Genomic DNA, 18323 nt, shown 5'->3' with positions numbered 1-18323 from the left:
TGATAAAGCAGCAAAGATGAAAATACACGTACCAGTGGAAATCAGGATGGAGAGGAAATAGTATAACAGGTAAAGCAACAAACATATTGGCACTTTACGTGAGTGGGGAATAGGAGAGACGTCACCACAATGTTAAAAAGAGTGCATCAGGCAGTTTGGCTGTAAAACAACTTAGCTTTTAATTGCTCATTATGTTAATAAATATTCCATTTTTACTACCTTAAACCAGAAGAAAGAAAATTCACCTAAGTTAAGAAAGCTAAGTATCTAAGTTAAGAAAATATAGTTTTGATTTTAATTTAACGTACATAAAGGAAGTTAATTTTGAATTTTTTTCTTTGAGGACTTCAATAATTCTTGACAATTTTTATTATAAAAGAGATTTTTTTGTGATTGAAAAGTTTTCCTAAAACATTTTTTACAACTAAATAAGCATTTCTCTTCTAACCCTATGTCTTCTCATACAGTGGTAGGACTGAAAGGCAAATAAATTTGCTTTTAAAAAAATCCTATTTTTTTTCTTAAAAACTAATTGAAAGGTAGCAGAAAAAAAATCTATTTGTGCTGAGAAGATCAGCCTTCTGACTAATGTTAATATTTATTTTTTCAGCTCTCTTTGTCTTCTGAGTTTTTCCCTGCATTTGGTTGCTGTGCTGTGAAAGCAATGATTTTTTTTTTTTTGTTCAAATAGCTTTACTATAACCTTTGACCATATCCAAGAGAGGTCTAGGCATCCAAAATAAAGATCTATTATTTACAGAAGAAGGTGACCATGTGGAAATATGTATATACAACCTCAAACAAGCTGCAGTGTTCCACTGGCCTACTGTGGATCAAATTTTTTTGTTTGTTCAAATCTGTATGAAAGTGTCCATGTAACAATATTCTTCAAAAAAAAAAATGTTGGGAAAAAAAAAAAAAAAAGAGAGAAATAGGTTTCAAACAGTGAACACTTTCTTGTAACACAAGCAGAGATTTTTATTTCTTCTCCCTAAACTCACTAAGATGTTATTATTTTCATTCAGGAAGGAAAACAGATGTCAATACCTAATATCCTTGAAAATCACTTCCCCACTGTGCGTGGCTATATCTCTCTTCTACTCTACCCACAGATCCCATTTCTCTTTACTAGATAGATATTATTCTCTTTTTCCTTCCCTGCCTGCCCTTATTACACGTCCTTATATACTAACTCAATATTCTTTGTAGATGTCTCAATTTTTTCCTGAATACAGTTTATCTTTTGGGCCTTTCACAGAATGCTATTTTTGGTTATTTTTGGTGTACTCTGATAAATTACTTATTTTACATATTATCCATATTTTAGGGAAATATAAGTCTAATTCTGAGCTCTAACATCATAGGCTACATTTTACTAATTTCAGCAGGGACAGGATTTAAAACATGTTTGCATTCTTTCCTAGGGGAGAGGGGATTATATGTTTAGATACTATTTTTAAAAAACCAAGCCATTTGGACTATTCTGTTCTTCAGTTGGAATGCAATGCTTAGCTTCCTCTCCAAATGTATTTGAACTTAAGCATTATAGTTTCCATGGAAACACGTCAGTCTGTCTGAGCATCAAATATTTTCCTTATTGTAGACATGAGCTCAGCATATTGAGCCCAGGGCTTAGCAGTGGACTTGACAGTGCTCAGTTAACTGTTGGACTTGATGATCTTAAAGGTCTTTTCCAGCATAAGTGATTCTACTATTCAATGACTGTAAAAGTACAATGGCTCTCGATACATTGAAAATCCAATCTGGTGAGGAAAATGAAAGGGGAAAGAATTGCTTATTTTCCCCTGGTAAACAGCTTGCAACAGTATTGCCTTCAGAGCAGAGGAGAAAGATTTAAGTAATTGCATAATCTGTGCTACAGACAGTCTGTAGCCACAAAAATAAATTTAAAAAATTAGTAGTAGTCTTATTTTACATGTGTGAACATCAGCTTGATCTACCATGACTTTCTGTCAAATATGAAAAGGCAGGTATTCTAACATTTCAGTCATGATGAATTATTACTACTTCAGAACTATCTGAAGGGGTGATAGCACTTCTTTTCATTCATCAAATATTGAATGCAGTCTGAGATCAAATGTAAGATTCCTCTCTCCCATGAAGCTGGAGAGGTATATTCTCCACAGCCTGACTTCATGTCATCCAAGTCTCTCTCCTGCATCTAAAATTCTGTTAAAAAAACAGACAAGTCAACATACAGCAACACAGCACACTGGATATAGCTCTGGATTCCTTCAAGAAAATTTCCAGTGAAGTAAATAATTAATTCCCTAGACTGTAGAAGTCCATATCACCTAATGACATGAGAATCCCCAGAAAATCTAGCCACCACAACTATTTCTACCTGACCAGGTGGCTGTGTCTCCAGGAGTAGATGTTAATGACAAAGCATGATGCAAGACAGCAGGTACCTGTTTCAGTTACTGGTGTTCATTAGGAAATATCAGAGGAAACAATAAGTCAATTTTAAGCTGATGTTTTACACAAATATAAAATTATATTTACTGATCAAGTGCAAGAATCTGTCCTGAGTATTTTGACTAACTAGTTGAGCATACTGAGCAGCTGCCAGTTATCTTGTCTAGCTAAACAGTCATGATTTAACAGTAGAATCTTTTTCAATTCCCTTTCACTAAAAAAAACCTGGGGTTGCATAGATTTCCATATTTCTATGCATATTTATATAAACTAATTATTGTGTAATCAGTGTTAACCTGAGTTGCATTCACAACCCTCTCTTAAGAAAGGCTTCCAAAAACTGAAATTTAAAAAAAAATTGGGAAATGTTACCATTTAAAATGGTTGCTATTTAAATTGTTTTAGAAAGGCATTACTTTCTTAAGCTCCTTATCAATACAGTCAAGCCACTCCAGAAGCAGTACAGGTACAGGGTCACGTTACTCTGCAGAGAAATGCATTCTTTGGAGACACTGTCTGTTCAGTAGCTAATAGTGAAGAGGGAGAGTGAGAAAATTTTTTTCTAAGGTGGAATAAATATTTCAAATCCATATATTTAGAATTTCCAAGAGAGCAGAAGAAGAGCCTGACAAGAATATGTGGCTGTAAAAAATCAGCAGTGTCTAGACAGGTATACCCTACTAAGTTCAACTTTTTTTTTAAGGATGACTATGATTTTAATAATTGAATGTGTGTTTTGGGATGAATTTAATTTACCAAAATGGAGAGAGGTAGTTCTAGGACCTTTCTGATCTTACTGTATTCTGATGCATCTGTCCAGAGAATCCCAAATAGAGCAGAAATCATCTATTAGTTGTATAAGGGAGACTTACTCTGGCTACATTAGCCCAAGATGACCCAAATGCAAGAAACTCTGAATTTCACACTTAAATACCTCAGAGTCAGGCTTCTCTTTTAAGTCTAAAATATCTGTTTTCACTGAAGTTTGTAATTCCACTAGAGCAGGAAAATCAATCTGAAAGTGGTCTTAAGGTGGCTATAGATTCCAGGTATAGTTAAGACATTTGGTGGTTTGATTTTGGTGGGTTTTTTTAAACTGATGTGTGTGAACAGGGGCTTCCACTGCTTAAGTCACTGATAGTACCAAGGATTAGAATGAAATGCAGGGAAAGGCTTCTAATTATACAGTCTGATACAAGAGGTTGAAGAGGAGTTAGAAGCAAAACTCTAAAAGGAGAAATAATATATTTGGCATAGAATACCTTGATAAAAGTCTGATTTACATTTGAAAGCCAGCTGAGTACGGCTAGAAGGATTATTTTTTACAAAAGAGAATAAGCAAGAATGACATTAAAAGTATTAGAATTTTAAGCCATGCAGAAAGAGTCAAATCAGAGAAAGAATTATTTTTAACATAATTATTTTCATTTTCTTCAAAGTCTACTGCACCCACTGAAAATATTTTCATACAATATATTTACTTTTTAACCTAAATTACTTTGAACTACCAGTGTGTCCATAAGTAAAAAAGCAATGTTATTTCCACTGTGAAGTGGAGAGGTTATTTTCTATAGCTCAGTGTACTTTTATTAATCAGTGACTTACTTTATCATGGGTTAATGATACGTTTCCTTTCTTGACAAGGCAGTTGATTTTCTCAGCATGCACACTGCAGGTTCAGTCATCCTTGCCCCACTTGGTTCATAACTTCCAGTCAGTAACTCAGTCAACCAATTCTTTTTGCTGATAAGATTTCTTTGGCAGCTCCAACATGCAATTTCTTTTCATTTTTCCTAGTGTGCAACCTCACCACTGAGTGAAGTTTTCACACCCTTGCTATGCACCTACCACACTACTTCTATTTATTAGGAAATGGGGTTTGTACCCAAAGCCTGTATGAGTTCTATTAATTGTTGCAGCATGGATATATCAGTCAGAACACTTAAAACAGAAAATTAATCCATGTGGTCAATTACATAGTCCTGATAAATGAAGTATGCTGACATTTATAATAGAGTTTCAATAGATTGAATTACAAAGGCTATGAGTAGACAACTCTAACTATTTGTAGGAAAACTAATTCAATCTTTCTGGATGGCGAGAACAGTTTTGGAAATAGTTGTCATCTATGATTCATTTTTCTTCTATTTGTTGGAAAGTTATGTTGTGATGGGGTATGCTGTGCAATCACACTCCTAGGATAGTAGGCAGGGAGGCTGGAAGGAGAAAAGGGGAAGATATTCATCCATTAGAGGAGGATTGCAAGAGCAGAGACTGAGAGGACTAAGAAGGAAGACAGTCATGGTACAGAACAAGTAAAAAAAAAAAAAAAGATAATTTCTTTTAGGTGTTCCCTAATGTTTAGTGCAATACAAAAACCCACTGAGAGTTGCTGATTCGAAAGTAAACTTGAGGAAAATGAAAGACTGCTGGAAAGAGAAGACATTTGCTTGCATGACTCTGATTTCTATTCTGTTCAGATAGTCTGGATTTTCTTCATATAAATTAATTCATTTTGAAGATAAAGTTCCAGTAAAACACAGCTTTAGTGTTTTCTATGTCCTGTTCTGATGTAAATGTGCAGTCTCTTGTATCTTATAACTGTGTTCTCTCAAGGTATTGTCCCTACACATCACTAGCCTTATCAGTACATATCTAAGAGAAGTGTGTATGAAAAGAAGAGATTAATAGATTTTGACAGGTTATACACTGAAAATCATAACTCATAATCTTGCAGCTGGCGAATACCTCTTCTGGTGGTTATTTATCTAGAAATGCCTCAATACTCTCCTGCATGCCAGAGTGGCAATCACAGTTCAAGCTGAGGTCCTGACTGGAAAGGCCAGGCTCTTCCAGCTAGTGACAGAAAAATATTATTTTTCTATTTTTGCAGAGGATGTTCTATTCCAAATGACTTTTCTACAGCTTCCTTGGAGATATCCTTAGTTTGTTGAACATGGAGACTATTCTGCAGCAAGTGTGTCTAAACCCTTTTAGCCTATATTTTTTATATATATAATTCAGAGAATTTATGTTTTCCTTTCAGTAGGAGTAAAAACATCGTCAAATCACAAGCACATCAATCAATGTGAATCAATAGTTAAATAGCTAAATTTGTAGAGCTTTTAACTCCCACATAAGACGAGCTCTCCGTTTAAAGAAATACCTTAAATCTTAACAAAAAAAAAATAAAAAAGGAGTTGACTAAAATTTTGCAATTAAAAATTTTAATTTGCTGAATGTTAAAAAAAAATCTTTTTTAGTCATGAAGCAAATAGGTAAAAAAACGCATATCAACAGGGTTCCACATGATCTTTTGATGCTATATGTACTACACCTTATAGGGTGAGGGTTTAGGGTTTTTTTACATTATGGCTGAAAAACACCAGAAAGTGATGCATTCCATTTTTAAGAAAACTTTCATTATGATCTTCCTGCACTCTAACCTCAATAACTCCTCACTTTTTACAACTGTCATTGTGCAGTGGTCCAGTGTATCTCCGGGGACCCGTGTCCCGTGTCCTGGCCAGCCCTGGCACCAGAGCTGCAGTGAAGGTACAGTTCTGGATTGGGATAGGTCCCCGATCCTGTGGGTCCTTGCCCCACAGAAGGGTGAACAGTGGCGAGGAAAAAAAAGGAAGGACTCTTGTGGGGAACTTCAGCTGGGGTTTATTAAGCCCATGTGGGACTTCTTCACACCCAGAGAGTTTGCCCACAAAAGTGGGGTTTCCTCTGTGTACAGCACCTTATGAACGGGGAGGGGCAGGTGGTAGGGTACAGCTTGGAACCAATCCAGGGTGTGAAGGGTGTGACTCTGAACATGAATGACAAGTATTATAACAAATCAATAAGGCAAGGAGGAGACAGCCAGGATCCTGCCCAATCCCTTGACGCCCTTACTGGAACCTTCTAGACCCAGGGTGAGGCTTCAAAGTGATGGACAAGACCCAAGGGCTGTATAACTTATGATTGCTATGTAACTATGATTGGGGTAAAGCCAAGAAGGGGTTAACACGGGACAAACCAATGTGACTTCTAAAAAACAAATTAAAGCAAGGAACAAATACACACATAAAACTGACAAAACCACTACATCATTGTATATTTTTGTCTTTAATTTTAGACATGATAACATGCTATTTGTGAGTTATTGTATCTGTTTAGTTAATGAATCATTTGCCTTCCAGAAACAACCTTTATACAAATATTTATGCAAAATCCCAATTCAAAAGTTATCTTATTCTGCTTCATTATAGAAAGACCTTTAGAGAAAATTGTTGCATTTTTATTATTTTCCCCCCCCTCCAATAATCTATCTTTGACTCATTGCATTTATTTATATTTTAATATGTCAGATTTTATAGATCTTTTTCTTAGTGCATCAACAGAATCTAATGTTAATGAAAGGAAATTAAGAAGGGAAATAATATTACTGAATAGGAAGAAAGGAAAATCATATCTTAATTCAATCTAATTATGAACTGATAGTTTCATATTACTTTTATCCCCAGTATGTTACTAATTCTTTCTAGATTTAATTTCAGACCAATTTTACTATATGTTTAGTCTTATTAAATTTCTTTGCATTTAGAAACAATCTGCATCTTTCTTATACTAGAAAAGCATTGATATGTGTTTAGCACATAGAATTTATGTATATAATTGCCGTGATGACAAAATCGTAATCAGCAAAGATATTTTTGTTTTATTTACCCCCTATTAAAATTTTCAAAGAAAAAAAGCACTATACCAGATTATTGAAAACTTTTGATTAAGAAGTCATGATAAATCTCCTTCTAATCCCATGTTATATTTACCATGACTTGAAAATAGCATAAAACTGTGATGAAAAGCTGCAGAAAATAGAAATCATGATTCCTTGGTTAATAAATGATAATCAGAAATTAATCTGAGCTGCTCATTAAAATAATTTTTTCTTAATAATCTGTGCGTTAAGACAGGAAAGCTTTCTTTCACTAAAGCTGAAAATTCATACATGGGAAAAATTCTTTAAGTACACTTTTGCAATGTTTAAACATATTGTCAGTGTACAGACGGTGAAAAAGACTTAGGGGTTATGGTAATTAACATTCTGAAAGGGAGTTGCTTGTTCCTTGTCTTTAGTTGTGGAACTTAGTAATTTAGTTTCTTGCATTAGAAAAACTGATAGGAGCGGAAGGTGGGTGAGGCACTGCAACAGGTTGCCCAGAAAAATCATGTCTGCCCCATCCCTGGAAGCATTCAAGGACAGGTTGGATGGAGGTTGTAGCAACTTGATCCAGTGAAAGGTGTCCCTGCCCATGGCAGGGGGTTGAAACTAGATCATCATTAAAGCCCCTTCTGTCCAGACCATGCTATGATTCTATGAATCTGAAATATTTGCTGTCATTTGTAGATATTTTGTACAATGATGTAAAAAGCAATTTCTATACAAATTCCTATCAGACTGAAGTTGAAGTAAGTAGGCAGGAATTTAATATTTTCTTCTGCATCTAGCAGAGATTAATGATGTTCAAAATAAAGCAGAGAAATTTTTCTCTTCTGCAAATATCATTTGAACCTTCTCTTATCATCTAATGATAAGTAGAACCACATGGGACAGCAATTTGAGAGCGTAAAATAATATTGCCTCTGTATTGTCTAAATAACTCTGTTCTTATTCTATTGAGCATACTAGAGATAGTCCTACTGATATTAAATCAAGTTTTAAAGGAAATGTTTAATGATAATTAAGAAAAGGGCATTTATAAAAGAAGTAATTATGCTGAAAGTTGTTTATTAAAAAACCTTAAAGCAAAATTTCTGGGGAAAAAAGTCTGGAAAAAAGGCCTGAATTCTTAAATATGCCATGTTTATGTAATACCCCAGAACAGTAAATGCAAATCTCTCTGTGATAGTCCATTTGGATCTTCCTATGTGTACAGTTAAGAAGACAGCTATATTGCTATTCTCTGTATCTTGACTCTTGTTCAGCTTACTCATAAAAACTTGTATTCCTGCTTTCTCAGTCTATACCAAATAATGATTGATATTTTACTTATTTTTATTATGTACCAATCTCCTTGGTCCTCACTTACCAGTGAAGACTGGTAAGACTGGCTATTTATTTTGGATTTTTGTTCAAATATGAAAAGACCAGGAAACATATTACTTCACCATCAGATCAAATGGTATGAAAACCACTTTCCCTAGCTATATACTCAGGGTAGGATCAAACAGAACCATCATCTGTAACTTGTTGTGTAATTAAGTCAGTTTCAATGACACAAGAAGTAAATGTCCGTTCCTAAAGTGGTCTTGGCTAAGCTGAGCTATTTACGGGAGCAGTTCACTTTAGAAGACTATGTTAAACTTCATAATCTGTGCTTTCTAGATATGAACTGGGACTTGTAAGAAGTTAAATTTTCTATTGACATAGGCAAAGAATATTCAAAGGATGGGCAGAGTACATTCAGAGGTCAGTTGCTTTTGGAATTTTGTGTTTTATAGTGTGAAATGCAAAGAGGATGGAAAATTTTGGTTGGCTTTATAAATTAGATAAACAAAGTAATAGCCTTCAGGAGCGCAGGCTTCTCTGATCTTTCTCAGTACATGCTGCTTGTATTCTTGTTAAAAATCACTGGCAAACATAGTTTTGGAAAAACAGCTCATCTTCTATGAATATGAATATTTGTGTGCACCTCCGTCTGTGTATGTGTGTTTTCTTTGCTTTATTTAACTGAATACTGAAAAAATAGCTTATTTTTTAGTCAGGTTGGGTTGATCAACACTAGTGTATCTTCACTCTAAGGGAACCTGAGTTATAAAAGTTGCTACTGTCCTTTCTGAATTTACTAACATAAAAAGGCAAACTAAGCAACCACAGTCAATAACTTGTGACTTAACCTTTCCAAATATTCTGTCTTTCCATACCTAAAGTTAACAATGTACAAATATTTTCTTACCTTTGTACAATTTGAATAGTTCTTTGTGAAATCAGATAAAACAAACTTTTTTTACTTTGAAAACTTAACTTCACATGCACTAAGCTATTATCTTGAAAAAGTTTTGATTTTATTGACTCTCATTTAAAACTTTTTTGGTCTGAATTCTCTTCCCCTGATGTAATAAACTTATCATAGGAAGCAGGAGCAGAATTTCTAACAGTCTAAATTTCTGTGTTGCTGTGTGTGAAAGGTACAATAATTGAATTTGTGAAGGGAAGGGAAATAATATGTAAAGGCAAGAATTTTGTCTCTTCTGTTTTCTTCTACATGGTTCTACAATATATTATTCAGAGTGTAAAAGCAATGCCATAGTAGAGCTAATATTATACATCTAATTGGGCATTTTACACATGGAATTATGAAGAAGATTTTTGATAAAGGATTTCTAAGTTCTGAAAAACACATTGAAGAGGAAGGAATTGGGGTGAATCAAAATCAAAGAGTAAGGCAATAGGGAATAAATTATAGTTTAATATGACTAAATTCAGCTTTACAATGGTCTGAAATCACAAAGGAATCAATCAATTGGGAAATTATGATATTACTAAGGATTAAGACAAACTGCTATAACATGACAGGAGAAAATCAGGGGGGATAAAGAAGGGAATAAACCACCAGAAAAGGAATGACAGGAATGAAAAAAATAAAAATAAAATAAATAAATAAATAAATAAATTTAAAATAAATAAATAAATGAAAATAAAAATAAAATAATAAAAAACCCCCACTAAATTAGTAGAATGCAACCAAGAAATGCCTTTGTGAGGTGTTCAGTGAAAACAGGAGGTTGATGATAGATGACAGAAGTCACAAGTCTTTTTATTCAGCTTATATTAATATAAATAGTATCAGAAACTCAGTACCACTAACAACATGTATAATTGTGGAAGCTAAGGTGAAGACAGGAATGTTTGAATTTGTTAAAAGTCTCAGATAAAGATGACCTATAGCTATTCATATAAGCAACATAAGGAACTATATGTTCTTGTGCAATAAAACAAAATAAATCAGAAATTGTGAAGGAAAGGAAGAGTTACAGAGGACTAGAAAATTATAAATGCATATGTTATCCTTGAAGAAAAAACAATAAGAAAAAGGAAATAAAATGGTCAGGAATTTGTAGCTAATTCAGCCTAGCTTCATCATATAAAAATGTTCAGGAATCTGGAACAAAACCATAAGCCATCTATTTTTAACAGTCAACATTCATCTGTCAAGAGCAAAACAAATCAAAACAGCTTAATGTCTTTTTTTGACAGGACAAAAGCTCTCGTGTGTGAGAGAAGAGTAGAAAGTGACACAGAATTAGAGATAAGAATACCTCTAAAATTTTCATAGGGAAGTCAGGCAAACACTGTCGACATGAAACCCTAATAGAAGGGTACACTGACAGTTAAACAATGTTGAATAGTTCTTAAATCAAAAGTTTTATCAAGCAAAGCATTCAAAATGTCTGTTCCAGGTTTCCTACTACTCAGTTTTGTAATTAAACCTTTAGACACTATATGAGAAAAATGTTAACCAGTTTGGAAAATATATGAAAATTCAAGGAAAAGCACTGAGCATTTGAATACATTAAATTACTTGGAAACAGTCCAATGGAGAGTAACAGAGCTGTTCAAAAAATAATTGGGACTGTTTAAAGCAGGAAACTGAGAGGATGACATAATAATGGTATGCTAAAGGCTGTCAGTAGGAAGAAATTACACTGCTGTGCCCACAAGATATAGGACAAAAAGTAATGATCACAGACCAATCCAAGCACATTTACTTCAAATGATCATATTGATCCCTGCAGTTACAGACATGCACAGCCAGAATTTAAAGCTTTATATTTTTCTCACTAATTGAGAAATATAGCATGACGCCTATAAATTGGATCTGTAACCATTTGTTACACCACTGTACTGAAAGTTGGAAAGAATTGCACTGAACTGGGATATTATCTCAACTGTGAGATCATTTCCCTTGTTTTACTCTTTTGAGGTTCTCTACACTCATACAGATACAACAAAAACTGCACAGGAAAGGAAAACATGAGAAATTTGTGATTTACAGTGTCATGATACTAAGATTTATTTTGAAAGTCATTTATATGCACACCTCCGTGTATTTCAGAGTAGCTGGTTATTTCCAATATGCTTTAATGTATAGATTTATTCATCATGATGTGCAAGTGAATGGCAAGAAACCCTTATTCTTTCTGGTAGCTTTCACTAATGTAAAACAATCAATCAGTAGCACTCACTTAATTCCTCATCTAACGGACTGTTTACCATGGAACGTTTGTGATGTTGCCTGTCAGTTCTCATTACCTTTTGATCAGTAGGATTTCAGGAATGGCACTGCCAGAAGCAGTTGACTTTGACTATAGAAGTGCTTTTAATAGAGCCCTTTTATGTGTAAGTTAGCCATTTCACAGTAGACATAATAAATTATGTTAACTTTTAGAGACAATTAAAGCTAGGCAACCTCTAGGGTTCTGTGGTTTAAACTAGATTTGACCAGAGATAATGAGCATTTAGTATCAAGCAAGCCTCAAATGTTATCAAATATTATGTTCTGAGAGAAAAAGTGCCCTTGTGGCTTAAAAATATGACATAGGCTTTCTTTAAAACTTTATTTAAACTCCAACAACAAAAACATGATTTTTCTTTGAATACATTCCATCTGCTATATTCTTAGGCCTAAGCATGGTATATACACTACTTTTTTGAGTCAAGAGAGGTACTTTATTGAGCAGAAATTTTGCATTTATCTCTTCACAGTTGTCTTCTCTTTCTAAAATGGTTTGTTACTGGAAAGATCCTCTCACATGATGCTCCTCTTTACATAAATATTTTAACTTCTTGAAGGTTCATATAAGTGATTTTGAAAAGTCTAGTTTTGCAAAATATTAATATTTTTTAGAAAATTTGCAGACCACTTACAACAGAGCTACACAATGAGATCTGTGTCAAAGTAAAAGCTTTAAGTGTTTGTTGAGTTAACAAGGTAATTCTTCATAAATGCTCTGTTAAAAGACTTCCTGAGGGTAACTTGTTGCAGAGACCCTCTGCACACTCTGTGGTGTGACTGACTGAGAGCACATTACACATACAGTGGTTTAACTATGGGAATTTCAGCTTCCTTCATCGCTCCAGGGAATCTACTTCTGCTGGTCTTTGTCAATATGTTTTATTAATAAAAATTGTATTAATAATGCTTTGTTTATACCATCCTCCCCTGCATTTAAATTTTTGTGACTATGCTCTTATTAACTAAATTTTGGTAGTCTTTTAGAAAATGTAATCCAGTGGTGGAATTTCAGAGATAAATGTTTCTTGCAAGTTTTTGAAAAAGTAAGATGAAATGAGTACTATCAGGAAAAAAAAGAAACCCAAGTTATGCTTTAAGGAGATATTAATGATCTAGTTAGTTATTAGATATGGGAGTCACTGAAAACCAGGATCACAACAGTACTTATACAAGAAATGACTTGTTTGATTTTCCTGATGGCATACTTTTCATTATACTGAAATTTCACCCAGATATTTCTTTGTCTACAAGTAATTTTCTTTTACTTTCTTGATTCCAAGTACATTACAGATATAAAATAAATTCTGAAAATTGATACCCTTGTTAAAAAATATATATATCACAAAGAACTCTTCTGGAATTTTCTCTCAGCTTATAAAGCACACACACTGCAGAACAGAGGCTAACCAGCAGTTATCTGGCAGATTACTCTAATAGCACACAGCTTAGAGTACTCAGCTGAAATGTAGTATACTTGTTGGGTTGGGTTGGCTTTCAAATAACCTGGCACTACCAAAATTGAAACACTCTAAATAACTCTTTTGCAAACTGGTTTTGGATGTAACTGAAGGTGAGTCCATGACCATGCTCTTATGATTTTAATGGTTTTTGGATTTTGTATTTTTTTTCTTTAGGAAGGTATTTAATATAATTTAGCAGGTGGTAAACAGATGCATTGTGAATCACGTGGATTTCTTTTTTTTATTATAATTTTAATATACCATCATTACTGTATTTTTACTTTATTTTTGATTATTAAAATGTTCTTATCTCAATTTACAGGTTTTGCCTTGATTCTCCTCTCCATTCTGTCAGAGTGTCAGGGAGAGAGGGGTGTTAAACAAACAGCTACATGGAGTTTAATTTCCAGCTCAACTTAAGCCATGACATGGTCATTTAACAAAACACAATCCTGGAGTTGGTGAAAGTTGATTTTATGGGTAGCAGAACAAAGAAAGAACACAGAACATGCATTTCTGACATAGAAAGTCAATAAATTGCTTATCCTAGAAATATGAAAATCATAAAACTGTGTTTATTATGAAAGGCCTGGGTTTACAGCAACACTGCAACATGTTCCCACCAAAAGCCAGAATTTAATTCACATACTGCTGCTCTGTATCTAACAAATTGAATTCCAGGCAATCTGTCTTGGATTTTTCCAGACAATACACCTGGATACTTTATAACAACAAAAAGAGACAGAAAATATCTTTTTTGTGAAGACTGTAATAAACTTCCAAACATAGATAAATGTGATACCATGAGCACAAACAAAAAAACCTAGTAATCCTAAATACATTCAGTGTTGCAGTAGAATAATGCTGTATACAAAAACCTATCTATCTTTACTATTGTCTCCTGTCCTGAGTATTTTGCTGTCACAAAACAACATAAATTTTGCAACAAATAACCACTTAGAGTATTTTGTGCCCTATGTGATGATTCTCCACAAAAATGCAGTGTGTGATATGTGGTCACCACTGAAAGAATACAGTCTTTAATATACTTGTGAATATGCTTATTTAACATAAATGGAGTATTCTGGTATAATCCTATAAATATGGCACTGAGATATGCTTAAACATTTTAAATATATAAACTCCTGAGCTGTGTACATCTGTTTGCAGCGCTACTGGTGTATTCTTGCTTAGATGACCTTGGTGAGTAGACAATTACTTCAACCATTAAAACTGTTTGGAGAGAGAAAATCACTTGCATTCATGACAAGCAATAACTTGGACAGAAACATTAACTGAAAGAGTCAAATAGAGCCTGCCAACAGATTGCCAGATGTCCAGATTAGTTAAAATATGATGACAAAAACCTAGATATAATCTGTCAGCCAAATCCTGGGGTCAAAGCCATTTTCCTTGGAAAATAGAATTTCACATTCAAAGGTGATATTTCCTCAATTCTGGTACTGTTTCTTTGCACAGATGTGTCCTTTGTGTAGAGCTACAGCAGCCTAAGTCAATTTCAATTGCTTGGAATAGCAAAGATGAGACAAATCCTTAACTGCAATAAAAGTAACAACTCTGCAGAGGGTCAATGTAAAAGTAAAATAGAAAAGGTGTACTTAGGCCACTCTTATATATGTATGCTTTTGATGCTGATCAGTAAGACACAGCTATTTTCACTGTGCAATTTCCAGCCATTGCAGGTAGTAGCCAACTATACTGTGAAGCAATCTGAATTTCATCTCTGTTGGCTAGGATGGCTCAAGGATTGGAATGAATGTTGAGAGGCATAAACTCTGAGATAATGGTGTATTTCTGCGAGCCTGAAATATTCTTCCCGATGTAGAAAACGCTGGGTCAGGATTTTAAATGCAAGTGTACATTTTCATCATTGGGAGAGCAGCAAATGAATTCATAATATCAAAGGAAAGAAAGAATACAACATGGAATATTAGCTAAAGGCTCCAGCCACCTCAAAAAGAGTAGAGAGGTGTCACAGCAGTACAACTGTGTGCTCATTTGGTCTTGGTCTAGAAAAGTCACTTCAGTGGAGAATATTTTCGACTGTATCAAAGAAGAAAATACTGCTTGAAGTCTGTAAAAGTCTGAATAACAAACTTCAAGAAGATTAGAATTGTCATATCAGATCAGTCATCTATCTGTCCCAAAGTCTGTTTTCAACAAGACAGCAGAAAGTGCTTGAGAAAGGAGAAGAAGGCAAGTATGTGCTGATTGCTCACTTCCCTCAAATACCTTCCCAGCCACTAGTGATCGGTGGTCCTGAGACTTTCCAAATGGCATGAGTGGTATTCTTTGTTTAATACTTTCCAGTTATACATTGTCAGCTATGCCTACATAGCAATCCTTGATGAAAAGAAAATTATTCAAGGTACCTAAAGAATGTGTATATGATTTTGTCCCTTCCTAAATATATGTCACTTTGCAGTGATTGCATCATCTTTTAATTTCCATAAAATGCCCCCAAAAATGTTCATCATACTTGCTTCATGTGTTTGCCCCATAATTATTTTGTAGAATCACAGAATATCCTGATTTGGAAGAAACTCCTAGAGATCATCAAAGTCCAGCTGCTGGCCCTCACTGAACAATCCAAAATAATGTGGCTGAGAGTGTTGTCCAAATGCTATGTGAAGACGTCAGGCTTGGTGCTGGGACCACTTCCATGGGGACTCTGTTTCAATGCCTGACCACCCATCAGATAAAAAACTTCTTCCTAATATCTAACCTAAGTTTCCTCTGGCACAGGTACCTGACATTCCCTTGTGTTGTATCTCTGTTCACCAGAAAGATTTATGCTTTCTCTGGAAGTCCCCCTGGAACCTTTAGACCACCAGTATCTCTTCTCTAGCTGAGCAAGCCAAGTGACCTCACACACGAGTGCTCTTCCACATATGGCACCTGATCCTCATACGGTTTCCTACTCCTCAGGCACCTGCAAGAAGGTAGGTGTAGTTTGATCTTTTTGACACATTTCTTCTGGTAAAAATGACATGAAAGTGTCCTTAATTTTCATGACATTTGTATGACAATCGCCCTCTGCACATATCGGCACTTTTGTCAGTTTTCACCCAAGTGAAAATTTTGATCCAAGTGCTTTTATGAGGTTGATAATTCTTCAGAGACACTGTCTAGGTATTCATGATGGTAAAGATATATTAACTACGTGCTGAACTTCCAGTTGCAGTCCTAGCCTCCATTTTAAAATTTACCAAAGTATTCAGTAGAAAAGGCTGAAATTCCAGGATGGGGAAAAACAGCGCTTCCATTATAATGTGAAGCTGCCTAATGTGTTCAATTTTGCACTAGGTATTCTGGAAAGATGTGGTGGTTTTCTATAGAACAGTCTATGATTTGTTTTGGCACAATCCAATTTTTCTTTTATGGTTTAACCTGTTCATTCATCTTCTATTTCTTTTTTTTCTCTGCCTGCTAGAAATATAAAACTAGAGAGGAAAGGCATTAAAAATTTGTTTAAGAAGATCAATTGCACTTTGATACAGTTCCTTTGCTTATTAAATTGAAAGTTCACATTTTATCAGTTTCAAATACACATAAGAATGTGGTATTCAAAAAAAGAAACAAGAAAACCCAAAAGTGCAAAGAAGCATCACTTTTTTTCTTCAGATTATTACACAAAGGTGGACAAAAAGTAGCAGTAGCAATTTTTTTCTAGTGACAGAATATGTGGCAGATTAATGATTGTTATTTGAATCTACATTTTAGTTCATTTTCCTCCAGGACATAAGTTAATAGGATATTGATGGCATTTGAACTCAGAACTATGTGTTCTGTAAACAAAGATTGTGTAAATTCTAATAGGTCATTTTGCCACCTCATCTCTGTACCCTCAAAATGTGGGTCTGTTTCCTGAGAACTGTTAAAGAAATAGAAATATCTTGAAAAGACACATGCACTACTGCATGTTTTTTCCACTTCCCAAAGATGAAATTTCACTCCCTTGTTTAGAGAAACTCTGCTTCAGGTTCTGTAAGGATTTGAGTATAAGAGTATGTTACACTTAACATAGTATTGCTTTAGTAGATGTTGAGCTTTAGAGCTTATTTAATTTTTTTTTTAAGTGGACCACTTCACTATAAAAATATTGCTGTTCAGCCAACCAGAGCCTTAAGATGGCAATTAGCTAGTTAGTTGGTCCTTTTCTCGCTGGAAAAGACAAAGTCTAAAAAAGATCTTATTTGGGAAAAAAGATAATTCCTTTATTTTAAACACTGGCTTCATTTTTTTAAGCTGAATATGATATTAAGTGAAACTGTCATACATTTCAAGGCATAGAAAAGTACATTTATTCCATTTGAAAGGGTAAGTCTTAACTGTGGTGTGCAAGAGATAATAGGGATATTTAAGAAAATATCCCTATTAAATTCTTATGATTAAGATAAAATCACCTTTTAGCTGTCTACAAAAGGGCTTCCATTAATGCTTCCTTTACTCTCCCATACGTGTCTTTATTCTGTTTGTTATTATTTCAGTGAAAATTAGTTTAAAATCCTATTTTAAACTAATTTAAATTTAAAATCCCATCCTATTCTGTTAATAAATTCCTCTATTTTTTCAAGTCCTTGCAATAGTAAACCACATTATTATTTTAATAAATCTTATTTTTCTGAGATTGTAAATTTAGTTGGATAACTTTTATTATCACATTACATAGAAAAGAAATATAGTATAAGTGTGACCCACTGCAATGTCATTTATTACAAAACACTTTCTCACATATTTAAAATTCACCAATTTTTTCAAAACTCAAGAGTCTCGTTTCCAGTCCTGTTGACTTTGTGGGTCACAGATTCATGTACCTTTTATCATCCATAAATCAAAACACAAAACTTATAAATGTATTCTAAAATAATGACTCATGGAATTGTTTAAGATTGGAATTCTTTGGCATAGCACACTATCTTCCTGCTGTGCCAAATTAGGAAACACCACAAAAAAAAAAAAAAAAAAAAAAGGAATATGAATATGTTACTCTTTCAAGATAACATGTTTTACGATTTTTGAAAATTAAAATTCAGCAAGAGCTTGAAATTAAAATTTCAGTTTTTTAGTGCTTAGAGGTGGAGAACAGATCAGAAATTAGCAATGGTGATGTCAGAGT

This window comes from Zosterops lateralis (genome assembly GCF_965231275.1).
Source record: "Zosterops lateralis genome assembly, chromosome: 1".
Classification (NCBI taxonomy): Eukaryota; Metazoa; Chordata; class Aves; order Passeriformes; family Zosteropidae; genus Zosterops; species Zosterops lateralis.
This window is presented reverse-complemented; position numbering follows the sequence as displayed.